The sequence below is a fragment of the Oncorhynchus keta genome, unplaced genomic scaffold (assembly GCF_023373465.1).
Source record: "Oncorhynchus keta strain PuntledgeMale-10-30-2019 unplaced genomic scaffold, Oket_V2 Un_contig_8047_pilon_pilon, whole genome shotgun sequence".
Taxonomy (NCBI): Eukaryota; Metazoa; Chordata; class Actinopteri; order Salmoniformes; family Salmonidae; genus Oncorhynchus; species Oncorhynchus keta.
The window spans coordinates 83,030-102,500 of record NW_026289825.1 but is presented as its reverse complement, the minus strand read 5'-3'; the positions used below and the strand labels follow the sequence as shown (position 1 = coordinate 102,500).

General features: G+C 46.2%; 1 pseudogene; it reads left to right on the top strand.

The window, feature by feature from the left end:
- The first annotated feature begins 3,050 nt into the window (after positions 1 to 3,050).
- LOC127926678 (thymidine phosphorylase-like) lies at positions 3,051 to 8,349 on the top strand (annotated as a pseudogene).
- The last annotated feature ends 11,122 nt before the right edge of the window (positions 8,350 to 19,471 follow it).

Genomic DNA, 19,471 nt, shown 5'->3' with positions numbered 1-19,471 from the left:
CTTTCAGCCACACAGGCCTTCTACTAAAGAGGGTTTTATGCTGAACAATGAGAATAATCTTAGTTCATTAGTTTCCATTGTTTTTTACTGTTTATGGCTTAATGACCCGATCAGCCCTGACTGGTCAGCCTCACCTTGTGTGAATAGTTGTGTATGGTACTGGTCAGCCTCACCTTGTGTGAATAGTTGTGTAGGGTACTGGTCAGCCTCACCTTGTGTGAATAGTTGTGTAGGGTACTGGTCAGCCTCACCTTGTGTGAATAGTTGTGTATGGTACTGGTCAGCCTGAACAGTTACTTGGAAAGAAAGGTACCACCATTTTGAAACTGCAAGCCGACTCCTCCATTGACTAATACAAACAACTTTTGAACCCCTTTTTATTCCACAAGACTGTTGTTATGTCTGCAGACGGACAGCGTGAAGAGCGCTGCCTTGAGGTGTTTCACTGAGTTTCACAGTGCTGTCATTGACTGATGTCTGAGTTTCACAGTGCTGTCATTGACTGATGTCTGAGTTTCACAGTGCTGTCATTGACTGATGTCTGAGTTTCACACTGCTGTCATTAACTGATGTCTGAGTTTCACAGTGCTGTCAATGACTGATGTCTGAGTTTCACAGTGCTGTCATTGACTGATGTCTGAGTTTCACAGTGCTGTCATTGACTGATGCCTGAGTTTCACAGTGCTGTCAATGACTGATGTCTGAGTTTCACAGTGCTGTCATTGACTGATGTCTGAGTTTCACACTGCTGTCAATGACTGATGTCTGAGTTTCACAGTGCTGTCATTGACTGATGTCTGAGTTTCACAGTGCTGTCATTGACTGATGTCTGAGTTTCACACTGCTGTCATTGACTGATGTCTGAGTTTCACAGTGCTGTCATTGACTGATGTCTGAGTTTCACACTGCTGTCATTGACTGATGTCTGAGTTTCACAGTGCTGTCATTGACTGATGTCTGAGTTTCACAGTGCTGTCATTGACTGATGTCTGAGTTTCACAGTGCTGTCATTGACTGATGTCTGAGTTTCACAGTGCTGTCATTGACTGATGCCTGACATTGGTGATAAGTGATTGACTGTCTGTAAATTATGCATTAAAATCTTCAAAATGGGATTTCTTGATTCTTCACAATGGCACCCTCCTCTGGTTCTCTTGAGTGACACAGGTAAGTTTTATATATACAGAGTAGCATTCTGTTTGTGAGATGTGGCGTAAGTGATGTTATGGGTATAGGCCTATGAAATGCTTTGATTAAGATCCATTATGTGTCTTTCATATTTGATGGAAAAACATGTATTAAGGCATTAGGGAAGACAGGTCAGATGTTAGGTTGGGACTATAGGGAGGGTACAGGTAGAGGAGGACAGGTGAGGGTAAGGGAGGGGTGAGGGTAAGGGGAGGCGTGAGGGAAGACAGGTCAGATGTTAGGTTGGGACTATAGGGAGGGTACAGGTAGAGGAGGACAGGTCAGATGTTAGGTTGGGACTATAGGGAGGGTACAGGTAGAGGAGGACAGGTGAGGGTAAGGGAGGGGTGAGGGTAAGGGGAGGCGTGAGGGAAGACAGGTCAGATGTTAGGTTGGGACTATAGGGAGGGTACAGGTAGAGGAGGACAGGTCAGATGTTAGGTTGGGACTATAGGGAGGGTACAGGTAGAGGAGGACAGGTCAGATGTTGGGTTGGGACTATAGGGAGGGTACAGGTAGAGGAGGACAGGTGAGGGTAAGGGAGGGGTGAGGGAAGACAGGTCAGATGTTAGGTTGGGACTATAGGGAGGGTACAGGTAGAGGAGGACAGGTGAGGGTAAGGGAGGGGTGAGGGTAAGGGGAGGCATGAGGGAAGACAGGTCAGATGTTAGGTTGTGACTATAGGGAGGGTACAGGTAGAGGAGGACAGGTGAGGGTAAGGGAGGGGTGAGGGTAAGGGGAGGCGTGAGGGAAGACAGGTCAGATGTTAGGTTGGGACTATAGGGAGGGTACAGGTAGAGGAGGACAGGTGAGGGTAAGGGAGGGGTGAGGGTAAGGGAGGGGTGAGGGAAGACAGGTCAGATGTTAGGTTGGGACTATAGGGAGGGTACAGGTAGAGGAGGACAGGTGAGGGTAAGGGAGGGGTGAGGGTAAGGGGAGGCATGAGGGAACACAGGTCAGATGTTAGGTTGGGACTATAGGGAGGGTACAGGTAGAGGAGGACAGGTGAGGGTAAGGGAGGGGTGAGGGTAAGGGGAGGCGTGAGGGAAGAAAGGTCAGATGTTAGGTTGGGACTATAGGGAGGGTACAGGTAGAGGAGGACAGGTGAGGGTAAGGGAGGGGTGAGGGAAGACAGGTCAGATGTTAGGTTGGGACTATAGGGAGGGTACAGGTAGAGGAGGACAGGTGAGGGTAAGGGAGGGGTGAGGGAAGACAGGTCAGATGTTAGGTTGGGACTATAGGGAGGGTACAGGTAGAGGAGGACAGGTGAGGGTAAGGGAGGGGTGAGGGTAAGGGGAGGCATGAGGGAACACAGGTCAGATGTTAGGTTGGGACTATAGGGAGGGTACAGGTAGAGGAGGACAGGTGAGGGTAAGGGAGGGGTGAGGGTAAGGGGAGGCGTGAGGGAAGACAGGTCAGATGTTAGGTTGGGACTATAGGGAGGGTACAGGTAGAGGAGGACAGGTGAGGGTAAGGGAGGGGTGAGGGTAAGGGGAGGCGTGAGGGAAGACAGGTCAGATGTTAGGTTGGGACTATAGGGAGGGTACAGGTAGAGGAGGACAGGTGAGGGTAAGGGAGGGGTGAGGGTAAGGGGAGGCGTGAGGGAAGACAGGTCAGATGTTAGGTTGGGACTATAGGGAGGGTACAGGTAGAGGAGGACAGGTCAGATGTTAGGTTGGGACTATAGGGAGGGTACAGGTAGAGGAGGACAGGTGAGGGTAAGGGAGGGGTGAGGGTAAGGGGAGGCGTGAGGGTGAGGGTAAGAAGAAGGGTGAGGGTATTGGGATGAGGGGATGTGGTAGGGTCATATTTATTTAGGTCAAAATGACTGTTTCCCTTTCTGACTCGTGATGGGTTGTGACTACTGTCGTAGTTAATGATTAACTGACCCACTCCACCACTCACACCCATTGGTCACTCGTCCTTCCATACAGACAGACAGACAGGGGCATTTGATCGGTGTGTGTCCTCAAGGTTGGAAGACATGACAGTGTTCAGGAGCAGCGTTCCGGTACAGGTAGGAAACTCTGAAGTTCTGAAAACCTTAATAGACACAGAAAAGAAGAGGAGGAATGGAAGCATTGCTGAGGTACACAATAGTAGACTTGGTAGACAGAAGATGCTCTTTGGTAAAAGGGGTAAATTGGTCATCAAATAAGAGAGAGAAAGACATTAGTTGAACAGTTTTGAACAAATTCATTTCTTCCAAAATGAAGTAGAAGCAAGAGAGAAATAGAGCAAGAGAGAGAGATGATTAAGCATTTTTTTCACTTTCATTATCGTTTATCTAGTAAATTCAGCCGACTAGTTCAGCCAACAGAAACGCGCTGCTCAAACAGACTTTCCAACACAACACTAGAACTCTTCCAAGTCAAGGTAAGATTTTGGTTTTACTCATTTATTGCCACTGGGGCCCCCTTGTGTAACTATTAACTGACTGTTACACTGACGTTACTATATGATTGTAGCAGGTTTACTAACAAGTTAGTTCTATTAACTATGCTGACAATGTATGCCGTTATTTGAGAATAATATGGTAACAAAGATGTATGTTGTTTGTAGAGGTTTGAAAATAAAAGAGACACTCTAGGAGCTCAGATGCAAAAATGTAAATACTAACGTTTCAACAGCCAAGCTGTCTTCATCAGGGTATAATCACAAACACTGCGGGATGACTCATTTATATAGTGTCAAAAGACACAGGTGTCTGTAATCATGGCCAAGAGTGGCCTAATATCATTGGTTAATAATCAAATATTAAAATGTCATACAAAGAACAGCATACAAACAAATGGTTAGCATACGATCATAGATTAATTTGACTATACAAGTTTACACACAATTACAATGGCAAAGTCACAATCATCTTTTATTGTTTGTAGAGGTTTGGAAATGTTTCTTAGCCCGGTCACATGTGTTGTACATTGAAGTCCACAAGCAAAGGGAGAGAAGGAACGCAACGTGGCAGTTATGAGAGTGAACTGTATTTACGCTGATCAGGGGTGTATTCATTCCGCCGATTCTGTTGAAACACACACACACACACACACACACACACACACACACACACACACACACACACACACACACACACACACACACACACACACACACACACACACCACACACACACACACACACACACACACACACACACACACACACACACACACACACACACACACACACAATAGTTTAGTGATTTAAAACAATCACTTGTGTATTTTCCTCTCCTACTTGTCACATGCGGCTGTGTTTCAGTCCGCTGTGTGTCAGTGAGCTGCAGGGATGGCGCACCACGAGCAGAGCACAGCCACTTTCCCAGAATACATCCGCAAGAAACAGAACGGTGAACAGCTGAGCGCTGGGGAGATCCGAGACTTCATACAGGGTGTCAAGGACAAGACCATCCAAGAGAGCCAGATTGGTACACACACACACACACACACACACACACACACACACACACACACACACACACACACACACACACACACACACACACACACACACACACACACACACACACACACACACACACACACACACACCATCCAGTGACGTGCAGGTAGGTCACAGAGTCACAGTGGGTGGGATGCCAGATAAGGCAAGTTATTATAGGTCTGCAGAGAAGACAACCCCCACACACTTTAGACTGAGTATCAATAGTCAAACTCAGGCCAAAACCTGCACTCTACTCTACAGTTGAAATTCTGATCTGATATGTGTGTGTGTGTGTGTGTGTGTGTGTGTGTGTGTGTGTGTGTGTGTGTGTGTGTGTGTGTGTGTGTGTGTGTGTGTGTGTGTGTGTGTGTGTGTGTGTGTGTGTGTGTGTGTGTGTGTGTGTTTTGGCTTGTGTGTGTGTGTGTGTGTGTGTGTTTGTGCAGCCAAGTTGACTGTGCATGTGTCTGTGCGTGTGTGTGTATAGGAGCCATGCTGATGGCAATCTGGCTGCAGGGAATGGTAGCAGAGGAGACTCTAGCACTGACGAAGGAGATGATGATGTCAGGGAAGTGATGTCATGGCCGGCAGAGTGGGGAGGGGCTAGGTGGATAAACACTCGACAGGTGGAGTGGGGGACAAGATCAGCCTGGTGCTGGCTCCTGCTCTGGCTGCCTGCGGCTGCAAGGTACCTGCCTGGATACACCTGTGTGTGTGTGTGTGTGTGTGTGTGTGTGTGTGTGTGTGTGTGTGTGTGTGTGTGTGTGTGTGTGTGTGTGTGTGTGTGTGTGTGTGTGTGTGTGTGTGTGTGTGTGTGTGTGTGTGTGTGTGTGTGTGTGTGTCTGACTATCAGAAGCTGTGTCCATAGGTACCCATGATAAGTGGCCGGGGTCTGGCACACACAGGCGGCACGCTGGACAAACTGGAGGCCATCCCTGGCTTTAACGTCTATCAGTCTGTACAACAGGTTCTCTCTCTCTCTCTCTCTCTCTCTCTGTCTCTTGAATCTCTCTCTCTCTAATTGTTTTTTGGTCTTCTTTCTCTCTCTCTCTCTCTCTCTGTTTCTCTCTCTCTCTCTCTCTGTTCTCTCTCTCTCTCTCTCTCTCTCTCTCTGTTTCTCTCTCTCTCTCTCTCTTCTCTCTCTCTCTCTCTCTGTTTCTCTCTCTCTCTCTTCTCTCTCTCTCTCTCTGTTTTCTCTCTCTCTCTTTATCTCTCTCTGTATTCTGTTAACGTGTGACTCTCTCTCTCTCTTCTCTCTCTCTGCTCTGAATCTGTTCATTCTCAGGACAGATAACCTGTCAATGCCTGCTGAAGGGCTTTCAAGGTCATGTGTCGCTCTGAGAGACAACATACAAAGTCTATCGACAGCCTCCCACTCATCACAGGTCTGTCAACAACAACAGCAAACTGGACTACCTTTCAAATTGCCAAAGCAATGAACATGTAATAGAGGTGAAAAACAAACAAAAATGAGTGTTTCTTGTGTGTTCTCTCCAGGCTCTATCATCTGTACAAATAGTTAAAGGACACAAGATAAAATAAGATAAATATGGGTGTGATTTACTCTGGTGTTGTTCTTCACTGGTTGCCCTTTTCTTGGGTCACACATCTTGCTGCTGTGATGCACACTGTGGAGTTTGGGAATGCAATCTCTTTCTGTGTGATCTGGGGAAATATGTAAATATGACCTTGGGCAGGAGGTTAGCCAAGTCAGGCCCAGTCCATGGTAACCCTAACACTGACACCTGACCTTTACCCCATTCTTGTTTGAATGTCTGGAGGGCCATGTTTTCAACTCCTGGCTTGCTACTGATTGATCAAATAAGGCTTGTTGATTTTGTTAGTCACTCAACTGGTTGTCAATTCTGGAATAGAAAGGACATAACACAAAGCAGACCCTGACCCTTACTCATGACCCCTGACCCTTTCCATGACCCTGACCCTTACCATGACCCCTGACCCTTTCTCAGACCCCCTATTTTTTGCAGGGCCTGGGTCTTACCCCCAGACCCCTGACCCTTTACGGCCAGAGCCCTGTACCCTTTTTCATGACCCCTGACCCTTACCAGACCCCTGACCCTACCATGACCCTTTGACCCTTACCAGAGCCCTGACCCTGATACCATGACCCCTACTGCCTGCATGCATTACCCCCTGACCCGTTGTACACAGGACCAGAATCATCTGAGCAGTCCCTTACCATTTGACCCATTTTGTGTAGTCCCTTGGTTGGTGAGCGGACCAGACCCTCACCCTACCATTCTCTCCTGCAGGTGACAGTTGGGAACAGTTTGGGGATCCGTAGAATGGGGCCGTGCTTAGATCGTATGAACTGTCCTATTGGTCAAGCTGTGTGGGGAACACTCTGGAAGTGATGGAGTCCCTGGAGACTGGACCTAAAGGTCTTACTGGAGGGGCCCAGACGACATACTGGAGCTGGTCACAAGTCTGGGTGAGGAAGAAGCACACACACACAAACACACACACTCAGTGAATTGGTTCCTTTGGGACCAAAACCAAGCAGACCAAGACCTAGTTAGAATGTCAGTGCTGCTCGGGCTTAGCTACAGTCTCGACACAGAAGCTGTGGACGTTCATTATCTTCAAACTCAAGTCAATATTCTGTGTGTGTGTGCGTGTGTGTAGGTGGGCTGCTGTTGTGGATGATTGGCCGTGCAGGGAGCCTGGAGGAGGGTAAAAAGGTGATCTCTACAACCCTGCAGAATGGTGCAGCCCTGGAAAAGTTCCAGAACATGATGATTGGTCAGGGAGTAGCCAGTCAGATCGCTGCATCACTCTGTTCAACCAACGCAGACTACTACAGCATCCTGAGACAGGCACACTACCAGACAGAACTGTTTAGACACAGAGCCACGGTAACACACACACACACACACACATTCTTCACACACACACATCACACACACCGTACACACACATTCACACACACACACACACACTACACAGGTTAATTTTCAGATACACAAATGCGCATACAGGTCAAATATACACACACACACACACACACACACACACACACACACACACACACACACACAAACACACACACACAGCATTTCACACACACAGTTCACACATGCCTCATGATTGACACTCACACTGTGATTTTGTGGACTGTGTGAACGCTCTGACAGGTATACACTGTCTTTGTCTTTGGTGATTTTGCTGTGGTCTGGATAGGGGCTCTGCAGGAACAGTGCTGGACATTGACGGCATGGTCATTGCTCAGGTGCTGCACAGGTTGGGGGCGGGACGTTCCAGGCAAGGCCGGAGACCCTGTCAATCACAGCGTGCATGGGGCGGAGCTTTCACCCTCCAGGTGTCTTTGGGACAGAAGGTGGAGGAAGGTGAGAACTTTTTCTCTGACTGTGTGTGTAGTGTGTGTGTGTGTGTGTTAATTGTGTGTGTGTGTGTGTGTTAGCATACCCCCTGTGTCCCTGTGTTTGTGTGTTTGTGGATGGGACTGTGTGTGTAGAGGGCAACCAGTGAGTCCATCTCCTCTATACCAGGTTTCGGTGTCACCCTGATCTGACTCGTTTCCTTTGCTCCTCTGACCCCAGGGCAGCCATGGCTGCGTGTCCACTACGAGACTCCGCGCTGAGTGCAGAGCAGAGACTCAGTCTACAAGGGGCGCTGACACTGGGGCCCGTCGACCAGCTACACACACAGCCACTAGTGGCAGAAATCATACTGCCATAGTGACAAAATCCACATCTATGTTAAAGCTTGATTGGGAGATGACCTGCCTTGGGCCCAGTTGGTAACCCTGGAACCTGACCTTTACCCCATTCTTGTTTGAATGTCTGAATCTCAGTGTTTCATTTTAAAGGATGTATAGTTCAGAACTAAAGCCTCTGTCTCCTGCTCTTCACTCTCAAAGTCCTCTGATTCACTCATAAGGTTAAAGTCATAAGATTCTGTGGAGACTAAATAGATGTTTACCGTTTCCAGGAACTGTGTGAAGGCAATTTCTGTTAAACGTTACTAATGCTTGTGTACTAACATATCCTTCTTTAAGCCTCGGCATTGGGCTTGAGATGGTTCAAGAAACTCACATAAGATATAAAAGTGTGTGTGCACATTAATAGAGGCATGTTGAACTGTTCTGGGTGTGTAGAATGTGATGGAGTCCCCAGGATGTCTGGGAGGGGCTCAGCCAATACTTGACTGGAACTGACTGGTTCCTCTTGAATTGGTTAACTGAGACAGAGTAAAGGTTTTATCCTGCACACCAATGATTGAACTATTGTTCTGTCTGGAGCCTGTTTCTGGGCAAAATATTCATGTTTTGTGTGTGTGTGTGACCAGTACGACCATACATCATCTGGGCTGACAGTCAAAGGCACTAGCATGCCCAACTTGGGGAACCGTTAAGCTACTCAAATCAAATCAAAGTGTATTTGTCACGTGCGTGGAATACAACAGTTGATTACAGTGAAATACTTACTTACAGGCTCTAACCAATAGTGCAAAAAAAGGTATTAGGTGAACAATAGGTAAGTAAAGAATTAAAAACAACAGTAAAAAGACACTGAAAAATAACAGTAGAGAGGCTATATACAGTAGAAAGGCTATATACAGAACTAGAGAGTCTCCTGCTACTAAAGTATTCAGTAGATAAGATTCTGTGGAGACTAAATAGATGTTTACAGTTTCCAGGAACTGTGTGAAGGCTTTATACAGTAGAGACTAATGCTTGTGTACTAACATATAAGCCTCGGCATTGGGCTAGAGAGGTTATATACATAAGATAGTGTGTGTGCACATATAGAGGCATGTTGTAACTGTTCTGGGTGTGTAGTAGGATGAGGCTATATACAGTAACTGAGGCTATATACAGTAGAGTAAAGGTTTTATCTATATACAGTAGTCTGAGCCTGCTATATACAGTAGAGAGGCTATATACAGTAGAGAGTGTATATATACAGTACAGGCTATATACAGTAGTGAGGCTATATACAGTAGAGGCTATATACAGTAGAGAGGCTATATACAGTAGTGAGGCTATATACAGTAGAGAGGCTATATACAGTAGTGAGGCTATATACAGTAGAGAGGCTATATACAGTAGAGGCTATATACAGTAGTGAGGCTATATACAGTAGAGAGGCTATATACAGTAGAGAGGCTATATACAGTAGTGAGGCTATATACAGTAGTGAGGCTATATACAGTAGAGAGGCTATATACAGTAGAGAGGCTATATACAGTAGAGAGGCTATATACAGTAGAGGCTATATACAGTAGAGAGGCTATATACAGTAGAGAGGCTATATACAGTAGAGGCTATATACAGTAGAGAGGCTATATACAGTAGAGAGGCTATATACAGTAGAGAGGCTATATACAGTAGAGAGGCTATATACAGTAGAGGCTATATACAGTAGTGAGGCTATATACAGTAGAGAGGCTATATACAGTAGAGGCTATATACAGTAGTGAGGCTATATACAGTAGTGAGGCTATATACAGTAGTGAGGCTATATACAGTAGAGAGGCTATATACAGTAGAGAGGCTATATACAGTAGTGAGGCTATATACAGTAGTGAGGCTATATACAGTAGTGAGGCTATATACAGTAGAGAGGCTATATACAGTAGTGAGGCTATATACAGTAGAGAGGCTATATACAGTAGAGAGGCTATATACAGTAGAGAGGCTATATACAGTAGTGAGGCTATATACAGTAGAGGCTATATACAGTAGAGGCTATATACAGTAGAGAGGCTATATACAGTAGTGAGGCTATATACAGTAGAGAGGCTATATACAGTAGTGAGGCTATATACAGTAGAGAGGCTATATACAGTAGAGAGGCTATATACAGTAGCAAGGCTATATACAGTAGAGAGGCTATATACAGTAGAGAGGCTATATACAGTAGAGAGGCTATATACAGTAGCGAGGCTATATACAGTAGTGAGGCTATATACAGACTCCGGTTAATCGGGCTGATTGAGGTTGTTTGTACATTTAGATATGGTTAAAGTGATGATGCATATATGATGAACAGAGAGTAGCAGTAGCGTATGACTGGTGTGGCTGGGTCTTTGACCATTTTTAGGGCCATCCTCTGACACCGCCTGGTCAGGATGCTCTCAATGTTGCAGCTGTAGAACGTTTTGAGGATCTCAGGACCCATGCCAAATGTTTTTAGTTTCCTGAGAGGGAATAGGCTTTGTCGTGCCCTCTTCACGACTGTCTTGGTGTGTTTGGACCGTTCTAGTTTGTTGGTGATGTGGACACCAAGGAAGTTGAAGCTCTCGGCCTACTCCACTACAGCCCCGTCGATGAAAATGGGGGCATGCGCGGTCCTCTTTTTCCTGTAGTCCACAATCATCTCCTTAGTCTTGGTTACTTTGAGGTATAGGTTGTTATTCTGGCACCACCCGGCAAGATGATGGTGTTGGAGTCGTGCCTGGGCATGCAGTCGTGGGTGAACAGGGAGTACAGGAGGGGACTGAGCACGCACCCCTGGGGGGCTCCAGTGCTGAGGATCAGTGTGGCAGATGTGTTGCTATCTACCCTCATCACCTGGGGGTGGCCTGTCAGGAAGTCCAGGATCCAGTTGCAGAGAGAGGTGTTTAGTACCTGAATCCTTAACTTAGTGATGAGCTTTGAGGGTACTATGGTGTTGAACGCTGAACTGCAGTCAATGAATAGCATTCTCACATAGGTGTTCCTTTTGTTCAGGTGGGAAAGGGCTGTATGGAGTGCAATAGAGATTGCATAATCTGTGGATCTGTTTGGGCGGTATGCAAATTGGGCGTCTAGGGTTTCTGGGGTAATAGTGTTGATGTGAGCCATTACCAGCCTTTCAAAGCACTTCATGGCTACGGACGTGAGTGCTACAGGTCTGTGGTAATTGTGTAGAGAGGCTGTGGTTGCCTTTGTGTTCTTGGGCACAGGAAATATGGTGGTCTGCTTGAAACATGTTTGTATTACAGTCTCAATGCAAATGTCAGTGAAGACACCTGTCAGTTGGTCAGCACATGCCCGGAGCATACGTCCTGGTAATCCGTCTGGCCCCGCAGCCTTGTGAATGTTGACGTGTTTAAAGGACTTACTCACGTAGGCTACGGAGAGCGTGATCACACAGTCGTCGGGAACAGCTGATGCTCTCATGCATGCCTCAGTGTTGCTTGCCTCGAAGCGAGCATAGAAGTGATTTAGCTTGTCTGGTAGGCTCGTGTCACAGGGCAGCTTTGCGGCCGTGCTTCCCTTTGTAGTCTGTAATAGTTTGCAAGCCCTGCCACATAAGACGAGCGTCGGAGCCGGTGTAGTATGATTCAATCTTAGCCCTGTATTGACACTTTGCCTGTTTGATGGTTCATCGCAGGGCAGGGCAGGATTTCTTATAAGCTTCCGGGTTAGAGTCCCGCACCTTGAAAGTGGCAGCTCTACCCTTTAGCTTAGTGCGAATGTTGCCTATAATCCTAGGCTTCTGTGGGGATGACATCCTCAACGAGGATAGCAAAACAGTCTTGTGGTTTAGCATCTGATTCATCTGACCACTTTTTTATAGACCGAGTCACTGGTGCTTCCTGCTTTAATTTTTGCTTGTAAGCAGGAATCAGGAAGATACAGTGCCTTGCGAAAGTATTCGGCCCCATTGAACTTTGCACCTTTTGCCACATTTCAGGCTTCAAACATAAAGATATAAAACTGTATTTTTTGTGAAGAATCAACAACAAGTGGGACACAATCATGAAGTGGAACGACATTTATTGGATATTTCAAACTTTTTAACAAATCAAAAACTGAAAAATTGGGCGTGCAAAATTATTCAGCCCCTTTACTTTACGAATACTTTCGTAAGGCACTGTAGAGTTATGGTCGGAAGTATGTCAGGCGTGACTTCCTGACTGTTATCCAGAAACACACACAGTAAGCCGAGACAAATGCCGATCGACAGCTGACTGTGTTATATCAGTTTCACTGACAGTTTCATTCGTGTGTATGTAGGGATTTTCCTTTTTGGTTTGTCTCAGCATGAACTCAACAGATTCTTCCAAAACAACAACGATACTGCTTTCCACGTTGCTTCTAAATATTCTAAATATGAAAACACACGTCCACACATCTCTATTATAATATAAATATAAGAACAAAATGTTTGGCCAGTATGGCCCTAACAACCTGGTAACTTTAATATTATGCAAACGTTTGGTGACACAGAAAGAAAGGGAACATTACAGAAAGAAAGGAGATATTACTGCACTGTTGGAGCTGGAACATAAGCATTTCACTACTCACTCACATACATCTGATAAATATGTGTACGTGACCAATAAAATGTAGTTTGATTTGATTTGTAAAGGACATCATAAAGGCCCAATGTAGACTACATATCAATCAATAGAAAAATGTTTTGCAAATGTATTGAAAATTATATACAGAAATCAAAATTTGAACATTTGGCAGCGATGACAGATTTGCTTTGTCTTGGTTTTGTTTGTATCGGCTTTGTACATCTGGATTAGGGGGTTTTCTCCCATTCTTCCTTTTCTCACGCTCTGTTCTGTTCTCAAGCTCTGTTAAATAAGACGGGGAGCGGCGAAAAACAGCAATCTTCAAGTCCTTCAATCCACAGATTTTCAATGGGTTCAAGTCTGGGCTTTGGCTGGGCCACTCAAGGACTTTCACATTCTTGTTCTGAAGTCATTCCAGTATTGCTTTGGCCGTTTGTTTGGGGTCATTGTTCTGTTGGAACGTAAGTCTTTGCCTCAGTCTAAAGTTGTTTGCGCTCTGAAGCAGGTCATCATCAAGGATTTGCCTGTATTTGGATCCATTCATTGTTCCCTCTGTCCTTGCCAGTCTCCCAGTCCATGCCGCTGAAAAGTGTCGCCATAGTATGATGCTGCCACCACGCTTCACTGTAGGGATGGTGTTAGACGGGTGATGAGCTGTGCCTGATTTTCTCAACATGGTCTCAGAGCATTTCGTATTATTTTGTGCGTATATAAATCCAAAACACTCCATTTACTGTGATATGTTACGTTTCGTATGGTATCTTATTTTGTGGATGTCCATTATCCATTTTGTATGATATGTTATGAATTACAATTCATAATACAATTCCTACAATATGTTTTGAATTTGTTAAATGTATGACATGTCACAAATTACAATTTGTTGTTGCTAACAGCTAGGTGTCTAACGCTAACTAGCTATAGGGGTTAAGGTTAGGGAAGGGTTAGCTAAACGGGTTAGGGAAGGGTTAGCTATAAGGGTTAGGGGAAGGGTTAGCGAACTTGATAAGTAGTTCCAACGTAGCTAAACATTTGTTTCAATGTTGCTAATTAGCTAAAATGCTAAAGTTTTCCGTGATGAGATTCAAACACTCAACCTTGAGGTTGCTAGAAGTTTGTGTTATACACCCACATCCACCCCGACTAATCACCCTACTATTGTTTTTGCCTTAAGAAACCTGTTTTATGTAACCATTATGGAGGAAATGATTGAATTACCTATGTAAATTAATTAAACATACTATGCTGTTTTTACTTGGAGAATTATCCATGGTTATATTTTAGTATAGGCTTGTCTTGTGTGACTTAGTCATGGGTCTGGGCGTACAGATAAGAGCCGCTTGGGTGCAACTGCAGTATGTGAGATCCTGTTTTAACAATCTACAGGAACTTTGATGTGTGAAAACTGTAAGAGAAATATTACGTATTTACCTGCTTTGTTGAATATTGATTGTTGAATTATATGCTGAACAATAGTAAGAGATTTTCATAACTACAAATGCTGTGCTTCTGTAAAGGGATGGCTCCCCTCTAGCTCCCTGCAGCTGGTCTGTGGGTATAGTCAAGGACATGGTGTGAGCCGAGATCGAGATGAGAAATAGAACAAACCCCTATTTGTTTCTAATCATCTATGCTTCTGAGAAACGAAGCCAGGGTACAGGGAAACAACACCAGGTGAACATAACCACAAGATGAACCCAAGGTAGCTTATGATGCCCCGATCTGCATGGGAGGGGTGGAACCAGCCATGACGAAGCATTTCTAGGTCTGCTATATAGGACCTCTGTTTTTTCTGTACCTTTGAGCTCTCGGCCTTACACTCAAGAGTGTGGGGTCGACCAGCTTCATTATTGCAATTCTTACTAAATAAAGATTATCATTTGAAGAAATTACAAAGTCTCTCTTGGTTAGAATGTCCTGCTTAACATTCAGGTAACACACAGACACAGAAAGACACACAGACACGCACACAAACACACCGACACATGCACACACACTTGCGCACACGCACACACACAAACAAACACACACACACACACACACACACACACATACACACTACTCAGCTGTTCACATTTGTCTTGATTGACATGTTTTTCAGTTAGTTTGTTGTTGTTGTTGATGTTAAACAGGTCCTTCAGTTTATAGTGACTGTGTATCTTTACCAGACTGTTGGTCAGAAAGTCAAGCTGAGATACGTTAGTCAACTGATTCTCTCTGAGGACCATTGCGAATCAAACTCTGACTACCTTGATGACCCTGACTATCCTGAGCAAAACCATGGCTATCCTGAACCAAACCAGGCCTACTCACATACAAACCTTGCTGAATTGATACAAAATACTGTGCAGTAATGTCATATTTCACTGGATAAGTCTGAAACTTTGCACACAGACTGCTGCCATCTGGTGGCCAAAATCTAAAGTACAGCTAGACTGTAAAAACTTTTTTGGGGGGTTGTATTATTTTTACCATTTCCAATGTGTTATATTCTCCTACATTAATTTAACTTTTCCACAAATTTCCCAGTGTTTCCTTTCAAATGGTATCATGAATATGCAGATCTTTGCTTCAGGTCCTGAGCTACAGGCAGTTAGATTTGGGTATGTCAATTTAGGTGAAAATTGAAAAAAGGGTACGATCCTTAAGATACCCTGCCTTTAAATATTTAATTGAGTTTGATAGTGCTATCATTGTGTGATGCCTGACATTGGTGATAAGTCATTGATTGTCTGTAAATTAGGCATTCTGAATTAGATTTGATTCTTCACAATGGCACCCTCCTCTGGTTATCTTGAGGACACAGGTAAGTTTTATATATACAGAGTAGCATTCTGTTTGTGAGATGTGGCGTAAGTGATGTTATGGGTATAGGCCTATGAAATGCTTTGATTAAGATCCATTATGTGTCTTTCATATTTGATGGAAAAACATATCTATTAAGGCATTAGGGAAGACAGGTCAGATGTTAGGTTGGGACTATAGGGAGGGTACAGGTAGAGGAGGACAGGTCAGATGTTAGGTACGGACTAGGGAGGGTACAGGTAGAGGAAGACAGGTCAGATGTTAGGGAGGGTACAGGTAGAGGAAGACAGGTCTGTTAGGTTGACTATAGGGTACAGGTAGAGGAAGACAGGTCAGATGTTAGGTACGGACTAGGGAGGGGTACAGGTAGAGGAAGACAGGTCAGATGTTAGGTACGGACTAGGGAGGGTACAGGTAGAGGAAGACAGGTCAGATGTTAGGTACGGACTAGGGAGGGTACAGGGTTAGGTACGGGGAGAGGAAGACAGGTCAGATGTTAGGTACGGACTAGGGAGGGTACAGGTAGAGGAAGACAGGTCAGATGTTAGGTGGATCTAGGGAGGGTACAGGTAGAGGAAGACAGGTCAGATGTTAGGTACGGACTAGGGAGGGTACAGGAAGACAGGTCAGAGGGTATGGACTAGGACAGGTCAGATGTTAGGTAAAGGACTAGGGAGGGTTCAGGTAGAGGAAGACAGGGGAGGGTACAGGATCAGATGTTAGGTACAGACTAGGGAGGGTACAGGTAGAGGTAGACAGGTCAGATGTTAGGTACGGACTAGGGAGGGTAGGTAGAGGAAGACAGGTCAGATGTTAGGTACGGGGGAGGGTAGGTAGGAAGACAGGTCAGATGTTAGGTACGGACTAGGGAGGGTACAGGTAGAGGTAGACAGGTCAGATGTTAGGTACGGACTAGGGAGGGTACAGGTAGAGGAAGACAGGTCAGATGTTAGGTACGGACTAGGGAGGGGACTACAGGGTAAAGGAAGACAGGTCAGATGTTAGGTACGGACTAGGGAGGGTACAGGTAGAGGAAGACAGGTCAGATGTTAGGTATCAGGGGTAGAGGAAGACAGGTACAGGTTAGGTATCAGGAGGTTCAGGTAGAAGACAGGTCAGATGTTAGATGTTAGGTTTGGGGAGGGTACAGGAAGACAGGTCAGATGTTAGGTATGGACTAGGGAGGGTACAGGAAGACAGGTACAGACCAGGGTCAGATGAAAGGATCAGGGAGGGTTCAGGTAGAGGAAGACAGGTCAGATGTTAGGTTTGGACTAGGGAGGGTACAGGTAGAGGAAGACAGGTCAGATGTTAGGTACGGACTAGGGAGGGTACAGGTAGAGGAAGACAGGTCAGATGTTAGGTACGGACTAGGGAGGGTACAGGTAGAGGAAGACAGGTCAGATGTTAGGTACGGACTAGGGAGGGTACAGGTAGAGGAAGACAGGTCAGATGTTAGGTACGGACTAGGGAGGGTACAGGAAGACAGGTCAGATGTTAGGTATGGACTAGGGAGGGTACAGGTAGAGGTACAGACAGGTCAGATGTTAGGTACGGACCAGGGAGGGTACAGGTAGAGGAAGACAGGTCAGATGTTAGGTACGGACTAGGGAGGGTACAGGTAGAGGAAGACAGGTCAGATGTTAGGTACGGACTAGGGAGGGTACAGGTAGAGGAAGACAGGTCAGATGTTAGGTACGGACTAGGGAGGGTACAGGTAGAGGAAGACAGGTCAGATGTTAGGTATGGACTAGGGAGGGTTCAGGAAGAGGAAGACAGGTCAGATGTTTCAGGTAGAGGAAGACAGGTACAGACCAGGGTCAGGGAGGGTTCAGGTAGAGGAAGACAGGTCAGATGTTAGGTATGGACTAGGGAGGGTACAGGAAGACATGTACAGACCAGGGTCAGATGTAGAGATCAGACAGGGTTCAGGTAGAGGAAGACAGGTACAGACCAGGGTCAGATGAAAGGATCAGGGAGGGTTCAGGTAGAGGAAGACAGGTACAGACCAGGGTCAGGGAGGGTTCAGGTAGAGGAAGACAGGTACAGACCAGGGTCAGATGAAAGGATCAGGGAGGGTTCTGGTAGAGGAAGACAGGTACAGACCAGGGTCAGGTCAGGGAGGGTACAGACCAGGGTCAGGGAGGGTTCAGGTAGAGGAAGACAGGTACAGACCAGGGTCAGGGAGGGTTCAGGTAGAGGAAGACAGGTACAGACCAGTGTCAGATTTAGAGATCAGGCAGGGTTCAGGTAGAGGAAGACAGGTACAGACCAGGGTCAGGGAGGGTTCAGGTAGAGGAAGACAGGTACAGACGAGGGTCAGATGTAGAGATCAGGCAGGGTTCAGGTAGAGGAAGACAGGTACAGACCAGGGTCAGGGAGGGTTCAGGTAGAGGAAGACAGGTACAGACCAGGGTCAGGGAGGGTTCAGGTAGAGGAAGACAGGTCAGATGTTAGGTATGGACTAGGGAGGGTACAGGAAGACATGTACAGACCAGGGTCAGATGTAGAGATCAGACAGGGTTCAGGTAGAGGAAGACAGGTACAGACCAGGGTCAGATGAAAGGATCAGGTTCAGGTAGAGGAAGACAGGTACAGACCAGGGTCAGGGAGGGTTCAGGTAGAGGAAGACAGGTACAGACCAGTGTCAGATGTAGAGATCAGGCAGGGTTCAGAGGAAGACAGGTACAGACCAGGGTCAAGACAGGTACAGACCAGGGTCAGGGAGGGTTCAGGTAGAGGAAGACAGGTACAGACCAGGGTCAGGGGAGGGTTCAGGTAGAGGAAGACAGGTACAGTACAGACCAGGGTCAGATGTAGAGATCAGGCAGGGTTCAGGTAGAGGAAGACAGGTACAGACCAGGGTCAGGGAGGGTTCAGGTAGAGGGTCAAGACAGGTGTACAGACCAGGGTCAGATTCAGTAGAGATCAGACAGGGTTCAGGTAGAGGAAGACAGGTACAGACCAGGGTCAGGGAGGGTTCAGGTAGAGGAAGACAGGTACAGACCAGGGTCAGGAGAGGGTTCAGGTAGAGGAAGACAGGTACAGACCAGGGTCAGGGAGGGTTCAGGTAGAGGAAGACAGGTACAGACCAGGGTCAGATGTAGAGATCAGGCAGGGTTCAGGGTTCAGGGAGGGTTCAGGTAGAGGAAGACAGGTACAGACCAGGGTCAGATGTAGAGATCAGGTTCAGGTAGAGGAAGACAGGTACAGACCAGGGTCAGGGAGGGTTCAGGTAGAGGAAGACAGGTACAGACCAGGGTCAGATTCAGGTAAAACAGGTACAGACCAGGGTCAGATGGAGATCAGGTTCAGGTAGAGGGTAAGACAGGTACAGACCAGTGTCAGATGTAGAGATCAGGCAGGGTTCAGGTAGAGGAAGACAAGTACAGACCAGGGTCAGGGAGGGTTCAGGTAGAGGAAGACAGGTACAGACCAGGGTCAGGGAGGGTTCAGGTAGAGGAAGAAAGGTACAGATTGATGATAATAGATAGAGTTAATACACTGGATTATAGGTTTGATGTGGGGGGGTGAGGGGGGAGGATGAAGGGGAAGGGATATTGATGGGGATGTGGTAGGGTCATATTTATTTAGGTCAAAAGACTGTTTCCCTTTCTGACTCGTGATGGGTTGTGACTACTGTAGTAGTTAATGACTAACTGACCCGCTCCACCACTCACACCCATTGGTCACTAGTCCTTCCATACAGACAGACAGAGAGGGTATTTGACCAGTGTGTATCCTCAAGGTTGGAAGACATGAC